The sequence below is a fragment of the Emys orbicularis genome, chromosome 7 (assembly GCF_028017835.1).
Source record: "Emys orbicularis isolate rEmyOrb1 chromosome 7, rEmyOrb1.hap1, whole genome shotgun sequence".
NCBI classification, from domain to species: domain Eukaryota; kingdom Metazoa; phylum Chordata; order Testudines; family Emydidae; genus Emys; species Emys orbicularis.
The window spans coordinates 119,288,383-119,307,508 of NC_088689.1; positions in this window are offsets into that span (position 1 = coordinate 119,288,383).

A 19,126-nucleotide genomic window follows, 5' to 3' on the forward strand; every position below is an offset into this window, starting at 1 on the left:
ATCCGTGAGATACGGTGAAACCAATAAACTGTTGATTTCAGTGACTATACTAGAGCTAAGGTGCATTTCAGATCACTAATTCAGATGGACTAGAGTTAGCAATTTCAGATAGGCATTTTCAAAAAACAAATTTGCGCCTCTAGCTGTGCAACTTACATTAGTGCTAGGGTGACCAGACAGCAAGTGTGAAAATCAGGGAGAGGTGAGGGGTAAAAGGCGCCTATATAAGACAAAGCCCCAAATATCTGGACTGTCCCTATAAAATCGGGAAGTCTGGTCACCCTAATTAGTGCAGCCATTAAAAAACACAAAGTGCAGATATAATGGAAATACAGATCCATTCAGATTTAGGCAGACAAATTTAAACAAAGAGAAAATTAAGATGAAATGAAAAATTGAATCGTTTTCTGAAACTTCTATTCACCACAAAAATTCTGTCCCTTGCTCACTTCTGGCATCTATGTATCTGATTTCTGTATTGAATACGTTTCTGGAACATTTCTCTCCTAGGACTGATAAAACCACTGCAAATGCCATACTGTGCAGTGCTGAATCAACTACAACGGAAGCGGGGCCTCTGTAGTGTTCCAGCAGAGCAAGGTTATGACTGCTAAGCAGGGGTAGGAGAAGTAGAGATCGGAGTTGGAAGGAACTGGAAGGAATTAAAACAAAACCAAACAACCTGTTCAGAGAACAAAAAGAGGTGAAGGGAAGTGAAAAGGAATAGGAGCCACTTCCAATGCCCAGATAAGTGAACTGGAGCCATTAATGGGCTTTGGAAGAGTAATTCACAACTTTTGGGGGTTGGTGATCCCTTATTTGAAGCCAAAAATGTTTGCAACCCACTTGCATTTACTATAAAAGTATGAATTAAAAAAAGGATCAGTGCTAAGCCTATATAATTTGTTTCTGTGTGTGTGTTTCAAGAGGTTGAGAAAGAATACTTGACCTAGAAGGGGACAGGTGTCTGGAGAGTAGGGGAGTGAAACAGTGGGAGAGAGTCACCTGCACAGACATGAAAGAGACAGAGCTACTACTACTGCATTTGACCTCACAGACTTTGAAGGTTTTGGCAGCCCCATTGTTATTTTGGAACATCTATTATCTTTGCTTTAGATTGTATTAAAATGTTCAGTGCCACATACCTTTCATAACACCCCACCCCCCAAAGATTGCAACCCACCAGTTTCTCTTCTGTTTCCTGCCTCTCAGTCTTTTGCAAGTGCACTAGAGGTAATTATCTGCTTGGTCATCATATAATGTGTGTAGGAAATCACATAGCTTTTCTATATATATTTTGTCTCAGGAGCTGCTGGTCATTTTAGCAATCACTATTTGTTACTGGTAGTGTTATTATTTACACAATACCAAAGAGGTGCGTGTCATGAGATGTCAAGAGATGTGCATGTATAGACACATATGACATGTAACATACATGCCTGAACAACATTCATTGGCACAATCCGTCCCTGATCTCTCTGGTATTCCTTTGAATGGTGTAGCTGGCTCCCCTCTCCACACTTGGACTCATGATTCCCACCCCTCCAAGCTTCCTCTAAGTTGATTTGCACATATGGGTGCACACAGAGAAAGGAGACCTTGCACTCCTCCAAGCAATTATCCCTGGCTCTTGCATGTGTCTTGCAAGGGGCTGAGGGAACAGAGCAAAAGGATCTTTGTGCTTTCCCCTCCGCTCTGAGGTACCCTCACAAGGGTCAGGAACAATCTGGCCTCTTCTGTCTATCCATATCTCTCTCTCTCAAGGTAACATAAATACCTGCATATATTCAAGAGCTGAAGTTGCAAGGAGACACTGCAAAAAGAGAACACATTGCAATGCAGATAACATTAATCTGCTGTGGATTGCTGCAAGGAATGTGGCCAGAAACATTTAAATAATGCCATTTATTTTCAGGAGTTTGGGATAAACCACAGAGCTCATCTATTACCAAACAAACTGAAGTCATGGGAGGGTTGTGTTAGATCATCCCAAGCAAGTCAATATAAATTGGGTATTGCCCTCCTATCATCAGCACTTTTAGAAATATATTTACACACTGAAGTAGGATCCGGGAATATTCAGATTAGGATGCTATGAAATTTATTGGACTCCAACCAGGCATACATATTAACTGATGTTATGGAAAGATCATTTTGCCAGTTTTTTGTTTTGTTTTTTTGCAGTGAAAGGCAATTATAGGTCAGTAGCATGAGACAGTGCCCTATTATATTGTATCTCGCTCATAATGAGGAAGTTATTCTCACTTATAGGAAGAATAACAGGTTTTATTTTGGGGCTTTCGCTCCTGACTCATGTGATTAAGTATGGAGAGGCATTCATTTCTGTACATGTGTGCATGCACACACACACACACACACACAAGATGAAACAGCCTTGTGTTAACCTGCACATGGCTGTTTTGAAGCTGAACAAGAAATTAAGGGGTTTCCTAGCAATGATAACACAAACGCTCTAAGAATGTCACCTTTCCCCACTCTGCTTTCATTTTCTCCCTACTCTTTGTGGCATTTCACACACTGATTGACACGAAGAACCACAAAACTGGAATCTAGGGCAAGTATTTTAAGTGACCTGAACCAGAGCTAAATTATTTCATTTTGTTTACAAATTTAGCAAACACCAATTCATTGCTAATGCTGGATATGGTACTTATTAAACAGCAAGGGATTCAGTATTTTTCTTCGTTTCTTTCCAAATGGCCATCTTGCTAACAAACACTGACAAAATGATTGTTTATATGAAGAAAAGAATGAGGTAAAACTAAAAGCTATTCTAAGTGCTGAATTCAGGGAGAGACTGAGGATGCAATAGATTCACTAGACCAGAAATTGGCAAAAAAGGGTGTCTCGGGGAAAAAAAAGTGGCTGATACCTTTTTTTATAGTTTGGATGCAGCATCAAAGCGGCATCAATTGATATACTAAATGATCCATCTTGTCCTGTTATGGCTTATTTGACATGATAAATCACTCTATAGCATGCTATTCTGCATTTTAAAAAAATCATATTGCAATAAATTATTGTTTGTTTGTTTTTTTTATATAAACACACAAGGCTGAAAGACCCATTCTGAAAAAAAAAAAAAAAAAAAGATTTGTTTCCTAATCATTGGAGCTGGTTGTCAGCATGAGCCATAGGAGGCTGACATGTCTCTGGATGATAGAAAGTTTTCTCAGCAGTGTAAACTCAACACTTGACCACTCTCCTTGAAAATCTTATTGATATGTGTTAGCATTAAAATGAGTCTCCATCCCTCTCTGAATATGATGAGCGAGTCAAAGATTGTAGATACCACTGGAGGATTTTAAAGGCAGGAAGTCAATGGGAGTTAGCTAATTAACACCCATCTGTGCCTTGAAAAATCCTCAAGGGGGGAAGGGATAGCTCAGTGGTTTGAGCATTGGCCTGCTAAACCCAGCGTTATGAGTTTAGTCCTTGAGGGGACCACTTAGGGATCTGGGGCAAAATCAGTACTTGTTCCTGCTTGTGAAGGCAGGGAGCTAGACTCAATGACCTTTCAGGGTCCCTTCCAGCTCTATGAGATAGGTATATCTCAATAGTATTACCTAAAGATACAGGGCTTACTCCTGAATCACAGTCTGGTCCTTTGTGCCATTTCCCTAAGACAAGGAAGTTGAAAAGCATTTGGATCTCCTCAGCTGGATATTCCTCTTGCAAGGGTGAGAGTTCCACTAGCATAAAGATGCCTGCTATGCTTCCCCTACCATTAGAAGCTTTGATAACAGGAAGGTCACATAGTTAGAGAGCACTGCACTCCAATGATGCCTGGTGGACAGAATGCCCCTGGGGATCATAGCCTCACAGGCATAGTTTAGAGCAGCCCTGGAGATGCTCTAAACAATGTGCCTTGGAGACACTCTAAACTACTCCAGGGCAAAACCAGTCCCCAGCTGCCCCAACATTGGTAGCTACAAACTGTTGACCATTTCATTTGCCAATCCTAGGGGTAGCTGAGGAGCAAAGCCATAATCTCTTGCATTTGGGAACTTGTAATGGGGGAGGGGAAGAAGATTTACAAATGACACTGATATCTGTATTAATATTTCTTATTATAAATTGTTTAGATAAAATAGATAAAATGTAAGTTAACAGAAGACCAAATTATTCCTACTAGATTCAGTATCTAAAGTACAACACCTCCCCCCCCCAATTTAAAGACAGTTATATTTCAGATTGCTTTTAGAAATTATGGAATTTAATGAATGTTATGGGTTTTTTACCCCCTCAGAGAATTTCTGCAAAATTCAATTATTTTTTGGAGCCTGCTTGAGTTTCTCTCTCACTGTTATGATGAATTACCTATTGTACTAGTAGACTTAAAAACAATATGAAAAATCAATTGTTTGACAAAAGGAAAGACAGAGGAGAGCATAGATTGGCACATACCATCTTTGCATTGTGTTTGGAAATGATGTAATTTAAATCACTGATGGGCGCACATTTTGTAGCAGCATCTGATAAATTTTAAACTGAGTACTTTATGCAGGCTGATTTTGCCACCAGTGTAATTAGACACCAAGAAATTGTAATTAATTTAATGAACTCTGTCTTTGAAACAGTTGGATTTTAAAGCTAAGAATAACCATTATCACAAGAATTAAATGGTTTTGTTTAAAACATATGTATTCTGTGACAGCCTTGAACAATTTGTATGCAAACCTTTTCATAGACAGTTATCTCTGCCTACATGTGAATGTGGTATTTAGGATTACAGACCGTCTAAAGTAAGGATAATATTATGGCATGAATAATAGCGGTAGTAATAACAATAAATATTATTGACATGGCATTTTAAGTAATGCCAGTTAGAACAAAGCTCTTTATGACTCAAATCTGTTTAGAAAAGGGTGAAGCATACTGTATTAAAGGGGATCCAAGTCAGTGTCCTTCTACAAAGCCATAGGATGCAGTTTCAAGCCAACTTCTTTATAGCCACACATTACTTCAGACACTTTTGGCTTGAGTAGCATATACATTAAGAGGGGGAAAAAAATATCACTAGCCTGACACTACCAATAAAGATGGCTGTACTGCCAAATACACCTCTACCTCGATATAACGTGACCCGATATAACACGAATTCAGTGCTCCGGAGGGGCGGGGCTGCGCACTCCGGTGGATTAGAGCAAGTTCAATATAACGCGGTTTCACCTATAACACGGTAAGATTTTTTGGCTCCCGAGGACAGCGTTATATCGAGGTAGAGGTGTAGTTAAATTCCATTTACAATCATTTTCATGTTAATCTCATGCTAAACAATTTTTTTTTAAAAAGTGTTGCTCTGGAGTTTAGTCTGTAATGATAAAATCTCTCTCCAGAGCTGTGCTGTGATCTGACACACAAAATACTAGACTTGATCTCATCCTTACATGATCAGATGTTACATTTGACTGGTGCCAATAATGGTTAGGGATAGGTTGATCCAAAGAGAGTCTATAAAAAGATCTCAACAACAATATTCCAAAATATTGCAGGGCAAATTCTCCATGCCTTTGACTCTGATATCGCCACTAATGCAACCAGCACACTCTCCATTCCATACCTAAGCTAGAATCCAGATTGATAACATTTCAGGAGATCTGAGGCAGTTAGATATCTAAAAACTATCTTGCCACAAGCTTTTTGATAATCTTGACTGAAAATGGAAGATTAAACCTAGGGTAATAGTAATATGGAGATATACCTATCTCACAGAACTGGAAGGGACCCTGAAAAGTCATTGAGTCCAGCCCCCTGCCTTCACTAGCAGGACCAAATACTGATTTTGCCCCAGATCCCTAAGTTTCCCCCTCAAGGATTGAACTCACAACCTGGGGTTTAGCAGGCTAATGCTCAAACCACTGAGCTATCCCTCCCCTGATAGATAAATGATTACTAGTATCAAGGGATTTTATTTTGAGCAGTAGCCACACTGATGTTTCTTTAAGAGATGCAGGCAATCTGCTTTCCTTCAAGGAAATGTTGACAGTTCACCACAATGGGTCCAGTACTTTCCAACTGGCCTCCTCCGGCTGGCAAGGACATTAGTCCTGAACGTAGCTTGTCACACAAAGCATTTCCAACATCACTGGTACCTCAGAGAGTGACACTAAATGAAACTCAAGCAGCAAAAACTTTAGACAAAATCTTGAAGGGACAAATGCTTTCTCCTACTGTATCAGACAGCTCTGACTGTTTGTGCACTGCTCACCACAATGGGGCATTAATCCTGAATGAGGCCTGGGGGTGCCACTGAAAAATAAATATTGCATAATAATGAATAATGGGTCTCCTCCTATGACGAAGGCATGCAAGGCCTACATTACAATGTGGCATGATTTTGCCTCCATTTTGGGGTGTTCAATTCACCTTGGGTACTGAACATAGTTTAGGCTGAAAGATTTGGCAAACAAATGTGCATTTGTTTTAAGAGCTTAACTTGATGGCTCGAACTTTTTTTTTTCTTATTCCTTTTTAAACTTTTCTATTTGTTGAGATACATTTGCTCTCAGTTAGTTCCTAATTTGAAAGTAACTCCATGGAATTCAGATCAATAAAGCAAACAATGATATTGTGCTTCAGAAGTAACCAGGGGTCCAGTCTGGAAGCCCTTCCTCGCATGAGCAGTCTTACTGAATAAGGGCTGCAGGATCAGGCCCCTAATTACTTAGTATGTACCTCTGAAGGGCATTATGCTGCTACTAGACTCTGTCTAAGAGCTCCATTGGAGTCCATAATGAACTTCTCACTTTATAAAAGACTTTGCTATAACTCATGAAACACTTACTATAGCTCCCAAGAACAGCTATACAGAAATCTCTGTGTTTTCACAGTTTGCTTCATCCCTGCAGAGGTGATTTAAAAGCCACTGCTGAGAGCCTACTGTTCAAATTCAACTTTGTTGTAAAGCTTTTCCAGATGTACGTTTCCATAGTATTTTTCACACCGGTAAGCTACAAAGGGGACAAGCACGGAGCTGCTCCCATGTCCACTGAAGTCAATAAAAGTTTTGCTATTGACTTCACTTGATGCAGGATTGGGCCCATTCTATATGTTGTAGGTAAATGCCATTCAATACAAGTCCATGCCACACTCACTGTATCAACAGAAGGTCTTGTCTAAACTAGAAAGGGTTTGCCAGTGTAGTTTTGCAGGTACATACACAGCTTACTTATAACAACTTTTGCTGTTATATCATTTCCCCAGATGAAAAAAGCTATACTGGCAAAAATAACTGGGTCCACACTAGGGCTTTTGCCAGTATAAGGGTATGTCTACACTACAGGATTAATTCGAATTTATATAATTCGAATTTAGGAAACCGATTTTATAAATTCGAATGTATTCGGCCACACTAGGCACCATTAATTCGGTGGTGTGCGTCCAAGCTACCATAGTAGCATCGATTTCCAGAGCGTTGCATTGTGGGTAGCTTTTACATAGCTATCCCATAGTTCCCGCAGTCTCCACCCCCCTTGGAATTCTGGGTTGAGACCCCAGTGCATGATGGGGCAAAAAACATTGTCGCAGGTAGTTCTGGGTACAGCCTCCCCCTCCCTCCCTGAAAGCAACGGCAGACAACCATTTCGCGCCTTTTTTCCTGAGTGAACTCTGCAGACTCCATTCTGCATCAAGCATGGATCCCGTTGTGCTCCAGAACGCAGTCTTGAACATTATAAACACCTCGCGCTTTCTCGTGGAGTTTATGCTTACACAGGACCAGAAAAAAGAGGCGAGGAGGAGGAGGCGGCGATTGCAGCGCAGCGACCAGCGTGATGAGGACATGGACACGGACACAGAATTCTCTGAGACCGCGGGCCCCAGTGCTTTGGAGATTATGATGTTAATGGGCCAGGTTATAGGCTTGGAACGCCGATTCTGGGCCCGGGAAACAAGCACAGACTGGTGGGACCGCATAGTGTTGCAGGTGTGGGACGATTCCCAGTGGCTGAGAAACTTTCGCATGCGTAAGGGCACTTTCATGGAACTTTGTGACTTGCTTTCCCCTGCCCTGAAGCGCCAGAATACCAAGATGAGAGCAGCCCTCACAGTTGAGAAGCGAGTGGCGATAGCCCTGTGGAAGCTTGCAACGCCAGACAGCTACCGGTCAGTCGGGAATCAATTTGGAGTGGGCAAATCTACTGTGGGGGCTGCTGTGATGCAAGTAGCCAAAGCAATCACGGAGGTGCTGCTACGAAAGGTAGTGACTCTGGGAAATGTGCAGGTCATAGTGGATGGCTTTGCTGCAATGGGATTCCCTAACTGTGGTGGGGCAATAGATGGAACCCATATTCCTATCTTGGCACCGGAGCACCAAGGGGTGCAAGGGGTACTTCTCAATGGTGCTGCAAGCACTTGTGGATCACAAGGGACGTTTCACCAACATCCATGTGGGCTGGCCGGGAAGGGTTCATGACGCTCGCGTCTTCAGGAACACCAATCTGTTTAAACGGCTGCAGCAAGGGACTTACTTTCCGGACCAGAAAATAACCGTGGGGGATGTTGAAATGCCAATTGTTATTCTTGGGGACCCAGCCTACCCCTTAATGCCATGGCTCATGAAGCCATACACAGGCAGCCTGGACAGGAGTCAGGAGTTGTTCAACTACAGGCTGAGCAAGTGCAGAATGGTGGTAGAATGTGCATTTGGCCGTTTAAAAGGTCGCTGGCGATCCTTATTGACTCGCTCAGACCTCAGCCAAACCAATATCCCCATTGTTATTACTGCTTGCTGTGTGCTTCACAATCTCTGTGAGAGCAAGGGGGAGACCTTTATGGCAGGGTGGGAGGCTGAGGCAAATCGCCTGGCTGCTGATTACTCGCAGCCAGACACCAGGGCAATTAGAAGAGCACACGATGAAGCGCTGCGCATTAGGGAAGCTTTGAAAACCAGTTTCATGACTGGCCAGGCTACAGTGTGAAATTTATGTTTGTTTATCCTTCCTGAAAACCCGCCCCCTTTATTGACTCATTCTCTGTAAGGAACCCACCCTCCCCCTTCCCCCAGCTTGCTTTCAAAGGAAATAAAGTCACCATTGTTTAAAAATCATTTATTCTTTATTAATTGATTATAAAAAGAGGGAGAGAACCTGAGTGGGGTTTGGGAGGAGGATCAGCGGGAAGGAAAAGCCCAGTAAAAAAAGGTTAAGAAAATGGCAGCCTTTTGCTTGGGCTGTCCACTGGGGTGGAATGGGAGGGTGTACGGAGCCTCCCCCCCCCCCTGTGTTCTTAAACGTCTGGGTGAGGAGGCTATGGAACATGGTGAGGAGGTAGGGGGGTTATACAGGGGCTGTAGCGGCACAGAACCTGAGTGGGGTTTGGGAGGAGGATCTGCGGGAAGGAAAAGCCCAGTAAAAAAAGGTTAAAAAAATGGCAGCCTTTTGCTTGGGCTGTCCACTGGGGTGGAATGGGAGGGTGTACGGAGCCTCCCCCCCCCGTGTTCTTACACGTCTGGGTGTGGAGGCTATGGAACATGGTGAGGAGGTAGGGGGGTTATACAGGGGCTGTAGCGGCACTCTGTTCTCCAGCAGCCGTTCCTGAAGCTCCACCAGACGCCGGAGCATGTCTGTTTGCTCACGCAGCAGCCCCAGCGTTGCTTCCCGACTCCTCTGATCTTCCTGCCGCCACCTCTCATCTCGAGCGTCTCTCCTCTCCTCACGTTGGTCCCTTCTGTCCTCACGTTGGTCCCTCATGTCCTCACGTTGGTCCCTCCTGTCCTCACGGTCACTGGTTTCTTTCCTATACTTGCAAACCGTCTCCTTCCACTCATTCAGATGAGCTCTTTCATTCCTGGTGGATTGCATGATTTCGGCAAACATCTCTTCTCTCGTCTTTTTTTTACGACGCCTTATCTGGGATAGCCTTCGGGAAGGAGGAGGGAGGCTTGAAACATTTGCACCTGCTGGAGGGAGTGAAAAAAGGAGAGAATTTTTTTAAAAGATACATTTTTCAGAACAATGCTTATACTCTTTCACGGTGTATACTATTCACATTACATAGCACATGTGATTTCTGTGCAAGGTCGCATTTTGCCTCTTAATATTGAGTGCCTGTGGCTTTGCTGCAAGAGATCACAGACGCAGGTCCGGGCAACAGAATTCACCTTGCATGCTGCCATGGTAAGCCACTGTCTTTAGGCTTCTGCGCCCTGCTTTCCCACATACCAAGCAAAGCCCGTTGTGCTGCAGTTTTCCTGTTAGCTTGTTTTCTGCTGCTGAAGGTTAACACCCCCCCCCCCATCCAATTCTCTGGGATGAGTGCTTTCTCCCTCCCCCCACCGCGTGGCTGGTATCAGGGAAGATCCCTGCAGGAACCAAACTAACACCCCCCCCCCACCACCAGCCATGAATTCTCTGGGATGAGTGCTTTCTCCCTCCCCCCACCGCGTGGCTGGTATCAGGGAAGATCCCTGCAGGAACCAAACTAACACCCCCCCCCCCCCCCCGCCATGAATTCTCTGGGATGAGTGCTTTCTCCCTCCCCCCACCGCGTGGCTGGTATCAGGGAAGATCCCTGCTAGCAAAACGCGAAAAGCTCTGGGCCAATCCTCCCCCCCCCCTTTGCACTTGGCTAAATGCAGGGAAGGATTTCTTTTCAGCCACAGGCAAACAGCCCAGTAGGAACGGCCACCTCTGTCCCCTTAATTAAATTCCCTTATTTCAACCAGGTTACCCTAAGCGATATCGCTCTCCTGAGGATTACACAGCAAGATAAAGAACGGATGTTGCTTGAATGCCAGCAAACACCGGGACCATACGCTGCCAGGCTCTGTCAGGCAATGATACCAGATTACTTGCTACTAGCATGGCGTGGTCAAGTGTCCTACCATGGAGGACGGAATAAGGCTGCACTGCCCAGAAACCTTGTGGCAAGGCTTTTGGAGTACCTCCAGGAGAGCTTCATGGAGATGTCCCTGGAGGATTTCCGCTCTATCCCCAGACATGTTAACAGACTTTTCCAGTAGCTGTACTGGCTGCGAATGCATCCCAAGTGCTCAGGGCAAATTAATCATTAAAAATGCTTGCTTTTAAACCATGTTTTATATTTTAAAAGGTAAACTCACCTGAGGTCCCTTCCATGGGGTCATGGTCTTGGGTGCTGGCTTGGGAGGCTTGGGAGGGTACTTCAGTCAGGGTGAGAAACAGATCCTGGCTGTTGGGGAGAACGGAGAGCTGTGTGCTCTCTGCCAGCTCGTCCTCCTCCTCCTCCTCTTCCCCTTCCACGGAATCATCAGGTGTACCTGATGAGATTATCCCCAGCTCGGAATCCACAGTCAGAGGTGGGGTAGTGGTGGCGGCCCCCCCTAGAAATGCATTTAGCTCAGCGTAGAAGCGGCATGTCCGCGGCTCTGACCCGGAGCGACCGTTTGCCTCCTTTGCTTTTTGATAGGCTTGTCTGAGCTCCTTGACTTTCACGCGGCACTGATCTGTGTCCCTATTGTGGCCTCTCTCCATCATGCCCTTGGAAATTTTTTCATAAGTTTTGGCATTTCGTCTTTTCGAACGCAGTTCTGCTAGCACTGAATCCTCTCCCCATATAGAGATCAAATCCAGTACCTCCTGTACGGTCCATGCTGGTGCTCTTTTTCGATTATCAGCCTGCATGGTTACCTGTGCTGATGAGCTCTCTGTGGTCACCTGTGCTCTCCACGCTGTGCAAACAGGAAATGAAATTCAAATGTTCCCGGGGCTTTTCCTGTCCACCTGGCCAGTGCATGCGAGTTCAGATTGCTGGCCAGAGCGGTCACAATGGTGCACTGTGGGATAGCTCCTGGAGGCCAATAACATCGAATTGCGGCCACACTAACCTTAATTCGGATTAACAATACCGATTTTGACGCTACTCCTCTCGTCGAGGAGGAGTACAGAAATCGAATTAAAGGGCCCTTTACTTCGAATTAACTGGCTTCGTTGTGTGGACGGGTCAAGCGTTAATTCGAATTAAGGCAGCTAAATCCGAATTAAAGTCGTAGTGTAGACCAGGCCAAAAACTGTCCTAAAAAGTAGTCCCCTTCCTCCATTTGATACTACTGTACTTACAAACATTTCTAGTGTATGCCAAGCCTAAGGAGGAAGGAATAGCTTCTCAACCATTGTGACCAAAAGACCATTTAAATGAATGATATCAGTATTATTTCAATTATTTGCAAAATTAATTGGTTCCATAACCAGGGTTAGGACCAATTTCTGAATGCAGCTTTAAGAAAGGGGAGGAAGTGTAAGATATCCAGAGAGAGCTACTTACCAACAGAGACAAACCTAGCACACTCCTGGCTTGGCTAGAGGATTGCTTCATTTCAGTTTACATAGCTGAAATCCTGCAAAGATTTACCCATGTATTTAAATTTATGCACTGAAAGTAGACCCACTGTCTACTCTCAGTAACAAAGAATATGCATAAGACTTTGGGGGATCAGGAGCTTAACAGGGCTGCTCCCAAACAACAAAAGAGTTTGGGTGGTAGCAGCACTAATGTCAGAATAGGCACACAGAGGATCCAGCTGCAAGATGGGGGAATCCATTGATAAGTCTGCCTCACTCTCTGTCTGGTCATCAGTGGCAAATGCAGCAGAATCCATCTTGATAAGAGAAAAGAAGAACATAAGTGCAAGGAATTTCAATATTGGATGGCAGATTTGCACAGTAAAGCAGGAATGGTGGATCAGCAATGAGGTGCCAGGACTGTGAAATCACTGGATACCAGGAGATAGCATACAAAGTCAGCCTGTGTCTTAAAATCTAAGGGCAGGTCTACACTACCCGCCTGAATCGGCGGGTAGAAATCGATCTCTCGGGGATCGAATTATCGCGTCTCGTCGGGACGCGACAATCGATCCCCGAATCGACGCTTCTACTCCACCAGTGGAGGTAGGAGTAAGCGCCGTCGACGGGGGAGCCGCGGAGGTTGATTTGCTGCCGTCCTCACAGCGGGGTAAGTCGGCTCCGATATGTTGAATTCAGCTACGCTATTCACGTAGCTGAATTTGCGTATCTTAAATCGACCCCCCTCCCCCGTAGTGAGGATGTAGCCTAAGGTTCTAACTACAGCTGTATGTTCACAATCTTGTTTCTAATGTAGTTAGGAAGGGACTGATAAAAGTAAAAACTTCTTCCTTCCAAGATGTAGATTCTTAGAGGTGCTAGGAAGATCCCTTGGGTTTGCACTGGGGTGTTTAGCAGCGGTTCAGGTTACAAGTAGAGATGGGTGAAATTTTTTTTTGCTGACTTTTTTCTGACAAAAATGCAGATTTGGGTCCACTGAAACATGAGTCCATGTCAAATTCCCTGAATTGTTAAGGCAAGAAAAAAAGTTGAAATGTTTTGTCTCAACATTTTCTAAATGTAACATTTTGATTTTTTTTTATTTAGAATGACTTTTTCGTTCAAATTTTACTTTAGTTAAAAAGAAAAAGGTTAAACTCAAAAATGAAATGAAACATTTTGTTGAACCCGAAACAAATTTTATTTTACTTTTTCAGTTCAGCCAGTGAACTGAAAAAAATCAGTTATTCAGAGAGTTCTAGCTACCAGCAAATTTTCCCTGTGGGAGTGGCATCTTTCAGTAATCCCACTGCTTAAATGGATTCATACTGCTAATATAATTACAGTCATAGGAATAGAAAAGTCCCATTGCTTTATTACCAATAGGATTGTGGGTAATATTGATTGATTGTTTAAATGTAAACTATGTAAAAGCAGCTTTCCTAAAAGCTGATAACAATGGCAAATATGGCCTAGTGTCTTAGGAACCTCAGTCCCGTTTCCAAAAGTGACTTAGGGACCTAGGAAACTAAGTCAGATTTTGGGCTAAGTGCTTAAGTCCACTTTGAAAATGAGACTTAGGCTTCTAAGTCACTTAGGGCCAGATTTTTAAAATGCAGATAGGTGCCTAGTGGGATTTTCAAAAGTGCCTAGCTGCCCAACTCCTGTTGATTTAAATGGGAATTATGCACCCAGGCACTTTTGAAAATCCCACTAGGCACCTATCCCCATCTTTAGGAGCCTAAATACCTTTAAAAATCTAGCCTTTAGGCACTTTTGAAAATTTTGCCCTAGAGCTGCTATTGGTAAGCTCTGATACACAGCATAATGGAAACTTTCCCCAATGCTATGGCCCAGAAAGAGAATGAGGCTATGTCTTCACTGAAAAAAAAAGGTGTGCTTTGACCATGGAACAACACACACACACACACACACACACACATTAGCTATCCCACTGTAGAAACATAGTGGAGGCCAAGGTACTATAATGTTTACCACAAGGCTAGGACAGCCGGGATGGGCGGGGGAAGCGGGGGATAGTGACGATCTCACCTAGCTACCTCTCAGTGAACACTACAAATGTCTTGTCTCCACTTGGGGTTATATAGCAAGAACACTATCTCACAAAGTACAAAGTAAAACCTATTTCCCCATGCTATTTTCCCCCCTACTGTTACTCACACCTTCTTGTCAACTGTTGGAAATGGGCCATCCTGATTATCACTACAAAAGTTTTTTTTCTCCTGCTGATAATAGCCCACCTTAACTGATTACTCTTGTTATAGTTGGTATGGCAACACCCATTTTTTCATGTCCTCTGTGTATATATATCTTCCTAGTGTATTTTCCACTGCATGCATCTGATGAAGTGGGTTTTAGCCCACGAAAGCTTATGTTCAAATAAATGTGTTAGTCTCTAACACTAGTACTGCTCGTTCTTTTATCTCACTTTTTTTTTTACAGCAAAAAAACAAAACTCCTTGATGTCAGTTGAAGACAGAGCCTGAGACTGCAAAGTATGATGATCTGATAATGTTATCAGACAGATACCTTGAAAGCAAAAGTGAGTTGCACTGGCTGGACGTGCCTCTAAGTAGCATTTATGCACCTATATTCAAAGCAAGTCTCCTAGTAGCATTATTCTAGTAGTCTCATTAAGAATCAGTGCAGAAGTGACACTTGGGTTGCGTTAATTTTGATGAAATACCTGAAAAATGCCACAGGCTCAGTTATTTTGATTGGGACTTTTTTTAAATCTTAGTTTACTACAGGAGATCCTCACAGGGCATTGGGTGTATGTGGTATTCACTCAGAATACTTACTAGCCTCTTCCTATAAACACAAGTATTAAACCGGTAGACATAATTTATGGGGGCAAGCAGATGCATTGCAATTCAGCCATGTTACCAGTCAGGTTCAATGCCTTAATGGGCTGAAATAGGAGAGATCAAGAGCTATTATGCTTGGGTGGATGAGGACATTGTCATCATTCAGTATCATTCCCCTACATTGCCAGGGGCATATACATTTCCATACAGCTGGTGACATTAATTAAGGTTGCCTTTTAGGAAATTCCTCAAGGGTCCCATGCTAGTCCCATAATTAAGTACTGTCTAAGCATAAACATGCAATCCAGGGCAGTTTTAAAGTCAGTGAGACAGATCATCATCTCAGCTACACTGAGATAATAATGGAATAATAGCGACAGGAGAAGAGAAAAATCAAACGTAAAGAAAACAAGAATAGGAAAAAATCCCATCCTTTTAGTGCCATTGTGCCTATTGTACACAGAATTGTCCTGTCTATCCACATGCCAGCACTATCGTTTAATTGATTTTTAAAAAAAATAAAATATTAATACAGGGTGAAATCCTGGTCCTACTGAAATCAGTGGGAAAACTCTAAATGACTTCAATGAGGCCAGGATTCCACCCACAGACTGTGTGGGACAAAATCATTTTGCAGAATCAGAAACCTCTCTCTTTACATTTCTATCTGCATTCTCTGTGTCCCTGCAAAGATTTTCGGATGCTCCTTCACCGCCCTCCTGCTTGGACTCAGTAGTGCTCATTAAATGGCATGGAAACAGGGTTTTAGTGAAAATGCATTAAGAGCCCCCAGAGAAGGCATCACTGTTCTGACCTGCCCTTTGCTGCTCTCATAAATAACATGAGTAAATAAAAGGCAGAAGGGGGTAAATCTCTTTCCCACAGCCAAGGAGGCTGCCCTGAGCACCACCTACGTTCTCCTCCCAGCCTTCCCCAAAGCTTTATACTCAAAATACTAACATTACAGACCAGACCTTTGGCATATTGGTGGCACACAGGGGATGTATGGCTGCCTTAACTGGCCAGCTGAGGATTCCCCTGGCATAGGGAATCCCCAAGAAACATACAGCCAACTCTAGGCCATCCTCATCCACTGTGTTGGGAGGGCATGTTGGGGGGACGCATGGCTGGTTAATGACCACTAGGGGGCTGTTACAAGCTGATATAAGTTGGAGCAGCTCAGTTTACTCTGGGTGCCACACCAGCCTTCAGACAGCCCGAGGATCAGAGGAGTGCAAGGCAGCATGCAGCCACTTTTGCCCTTCCCCTCACCTCTTATCTCTGCTGAGCTGTGCTCAGCTGGATCCAAACACTGGAGCTGTTAATTGCCTATTTTATGAAGCTTTCCGCTCTGTCTCTATCTCTCTGGCTCAATGGTCCGCACAACCTGCTCACATCAAAGACAAAGACATACTCTGAACTAGACGGCAATGCCTCACTTTTACTCTGAAGACAACTGCCATTTTAGTTCCAGTGCTCTTCTATCACTTCCCGCTCTTGGAAAGCTTGATATTTCCACCAGCCTTGTACATGGCACATAGCGAGCTAGGTTATGTTTGGGAAGTGCCCCCAGAGGCTCGCAAACAGTTTGCGGCAGCTGTGATTTTACACACACGTTTCTCACAGAGATAAACTGGAAATGCAATGTGTTCCTCAATGAAATTGCAGTTAATTGCGGCTAATTCCATGACTATCAAAGGGAATGTCTGCTCATTTTCTTATCACAGCCCCATTGCAAGACACCTTCCCTGTCTTCCTATTCATTTCAAAAATCCAGATCAAAACTGCCTTTCTTAAAACTCTCCATGGACTTGTTCCAGCCAGCCTTACAGATCTTGTGCCCATACCACTTCCCATTGAAGTCAATGGCAAAATTCCCATTGATTTCAATGGAACAAGATCAGGGCTTTTTCCTTTGGCTGTGAAACAGGATTGCAACCACACCACAAACGATGTGAAATTCACCAGGTCTCCTATTTCATTACAAATCTGAAAATTAGATTTTATCCACCTAAAGATGTTTTCTAAGGTTTGGAATTGGGTCCAGTTTTAGGCAATTCTGGCCCAGTTTGTGTGTGTGTGTCTGTTGAAATGTACAGCTTTGCATGGTTTGAATGTGAAACAATATGCCTCTCAGCTGTGGGCTTGGGAGTTGCTTGAAGAGGACTTTTTAAAATTGAAGAAATCTTACATTATATAAGTAGTCAAAACAGTGTTTTGGGGGGTATAGCCTATGTGGTGAGTGTATTTACTAGTATTTTCCTAACAAAAGCAATTACTGAACTAGTCAACATATAATTATAATAGAAGATTAATTTTAAAATAAAATTGGGATTGGGGAATGGAAAATTCATAACTGTCTATCTAAGGTAGTCATACATGCCCCCTTACCATAGTATCTGAGCACTAGCACAGATGCCACCCACCCACATAAACGGGTAAGGAAACTTGATGGAGCCGACGGTAAAAAAGGGACATTCCCAATAGCAAGGGAGGGAGACACTCACCAAGGGATAATAGGCAGATGCTCCCCCTAGGAGTCTCTGGCACCCGTTGGCCAACTGGGGGAGACATATGCTGATTGGCCAGCATTCCCCAGCTCCCCGGATTTAGCCCAGAGCAGGGGCCACATGCAGTCTCTTTCAGCTCTGTTCCAGCAGCTCAACCTACCCACCCAAACTAAGAATGGGAACCCAGACAACAGATGCTGAGGGTTTTGCTGATTGCCTGTTTAGGGGATCATGAAGGAAATTTTTTCTCCCATATGCCAATTGGCAGAGGACCAGGGAGTTTTGTGAAACTTCTTCACAGCGCCTTCAGACCACAGTAAATGTTTTTCCATCAAAAATGCTGATTTATTGAAAGTGAAATGTTATGTGGAAATATATCATTTTGATGAAATCTTATTTTGAAAAAGCCAACAGAATGGAGCATTCTGATGAGACTGAAACAGAACATTTTGACCTTTTCTCAATGGAACATTTCAATTTTCAATTTCAAAAAGACATTTTGTTTCATTTTTTTGTACATATATAATCTAATACTATATAATATAGAATAAAAAATGTCAAAATGGAGAAAAATGTTTTGGAATGGAAAAAAATCAAAATTGTGGAATTTCCCTGAAATGGAAAATCTGGTTCCCAAACAGCTCTAGCCCTAACCACTGCTCCATCTTTCCTCTTAAAAAAAAAAATCCCACATGAGCCGCTACAATATGAGACCATCAAGCTTCAGACCTCTCTCTCAAAACACTTACCTTTAACCTCCCCTCATCTAGCACTGCCCTCTTCTCCATCCTTCCCCACAGTCTCTCCACTATTGGTGCAAGATCCTTCTCTACATTTGCTCTGATGGGCCAGATTTGTCTACCCTCCCCTAGAGAAAAGACAGGGCAAAAGAAGACAGCACAATGAGCCCACTCCCCCTTTTTGACTAGGCACGAATAGAAAGCAGGTCTAATTTGCCCGCAAAGCACTGGAGTGCTGGTCTAGCAGCACTCTGTATCCCAAATGGGGTACAACTGGGTATGAGAGGGGCATATGCACTGGTGAGAAGATGCAGAACTGGGCCAGGGAGAGTGATTGGATTCCTATAGCACAGACTATAGCGAGTGCTGGCAGCAAGAGTTTCTTGGTAGGCCCCTGAGATGGATTGTGCCTTATTTGTGCTTTCACACACACACACACACACACACACACACACACACACACACACACACACCCCACAGCTATAGGGTCCTTCCAGTGGAATAATGTCCCTCCTTACCATGATAATGTCTCAGCTGGAGTACTGTGTCCAGTTCTGGGCACCACACTTTGGGAAAGAGGTGAAGAAATTGGAGAAAGTCCAGAGAAGAGCAACAAAAATGATAAAAGGTCAGCAGAAAACATGATCCATGAGGAAAGATTGAAAAAAAAATGTGTTTGTTTAGTCTGGAAAAGAGAAGACTGAGGAGAGACAGGATAATAGTTTTCAAGTACATAAAAGGTTGTTATTAAGAGGAGAGTGATAAAT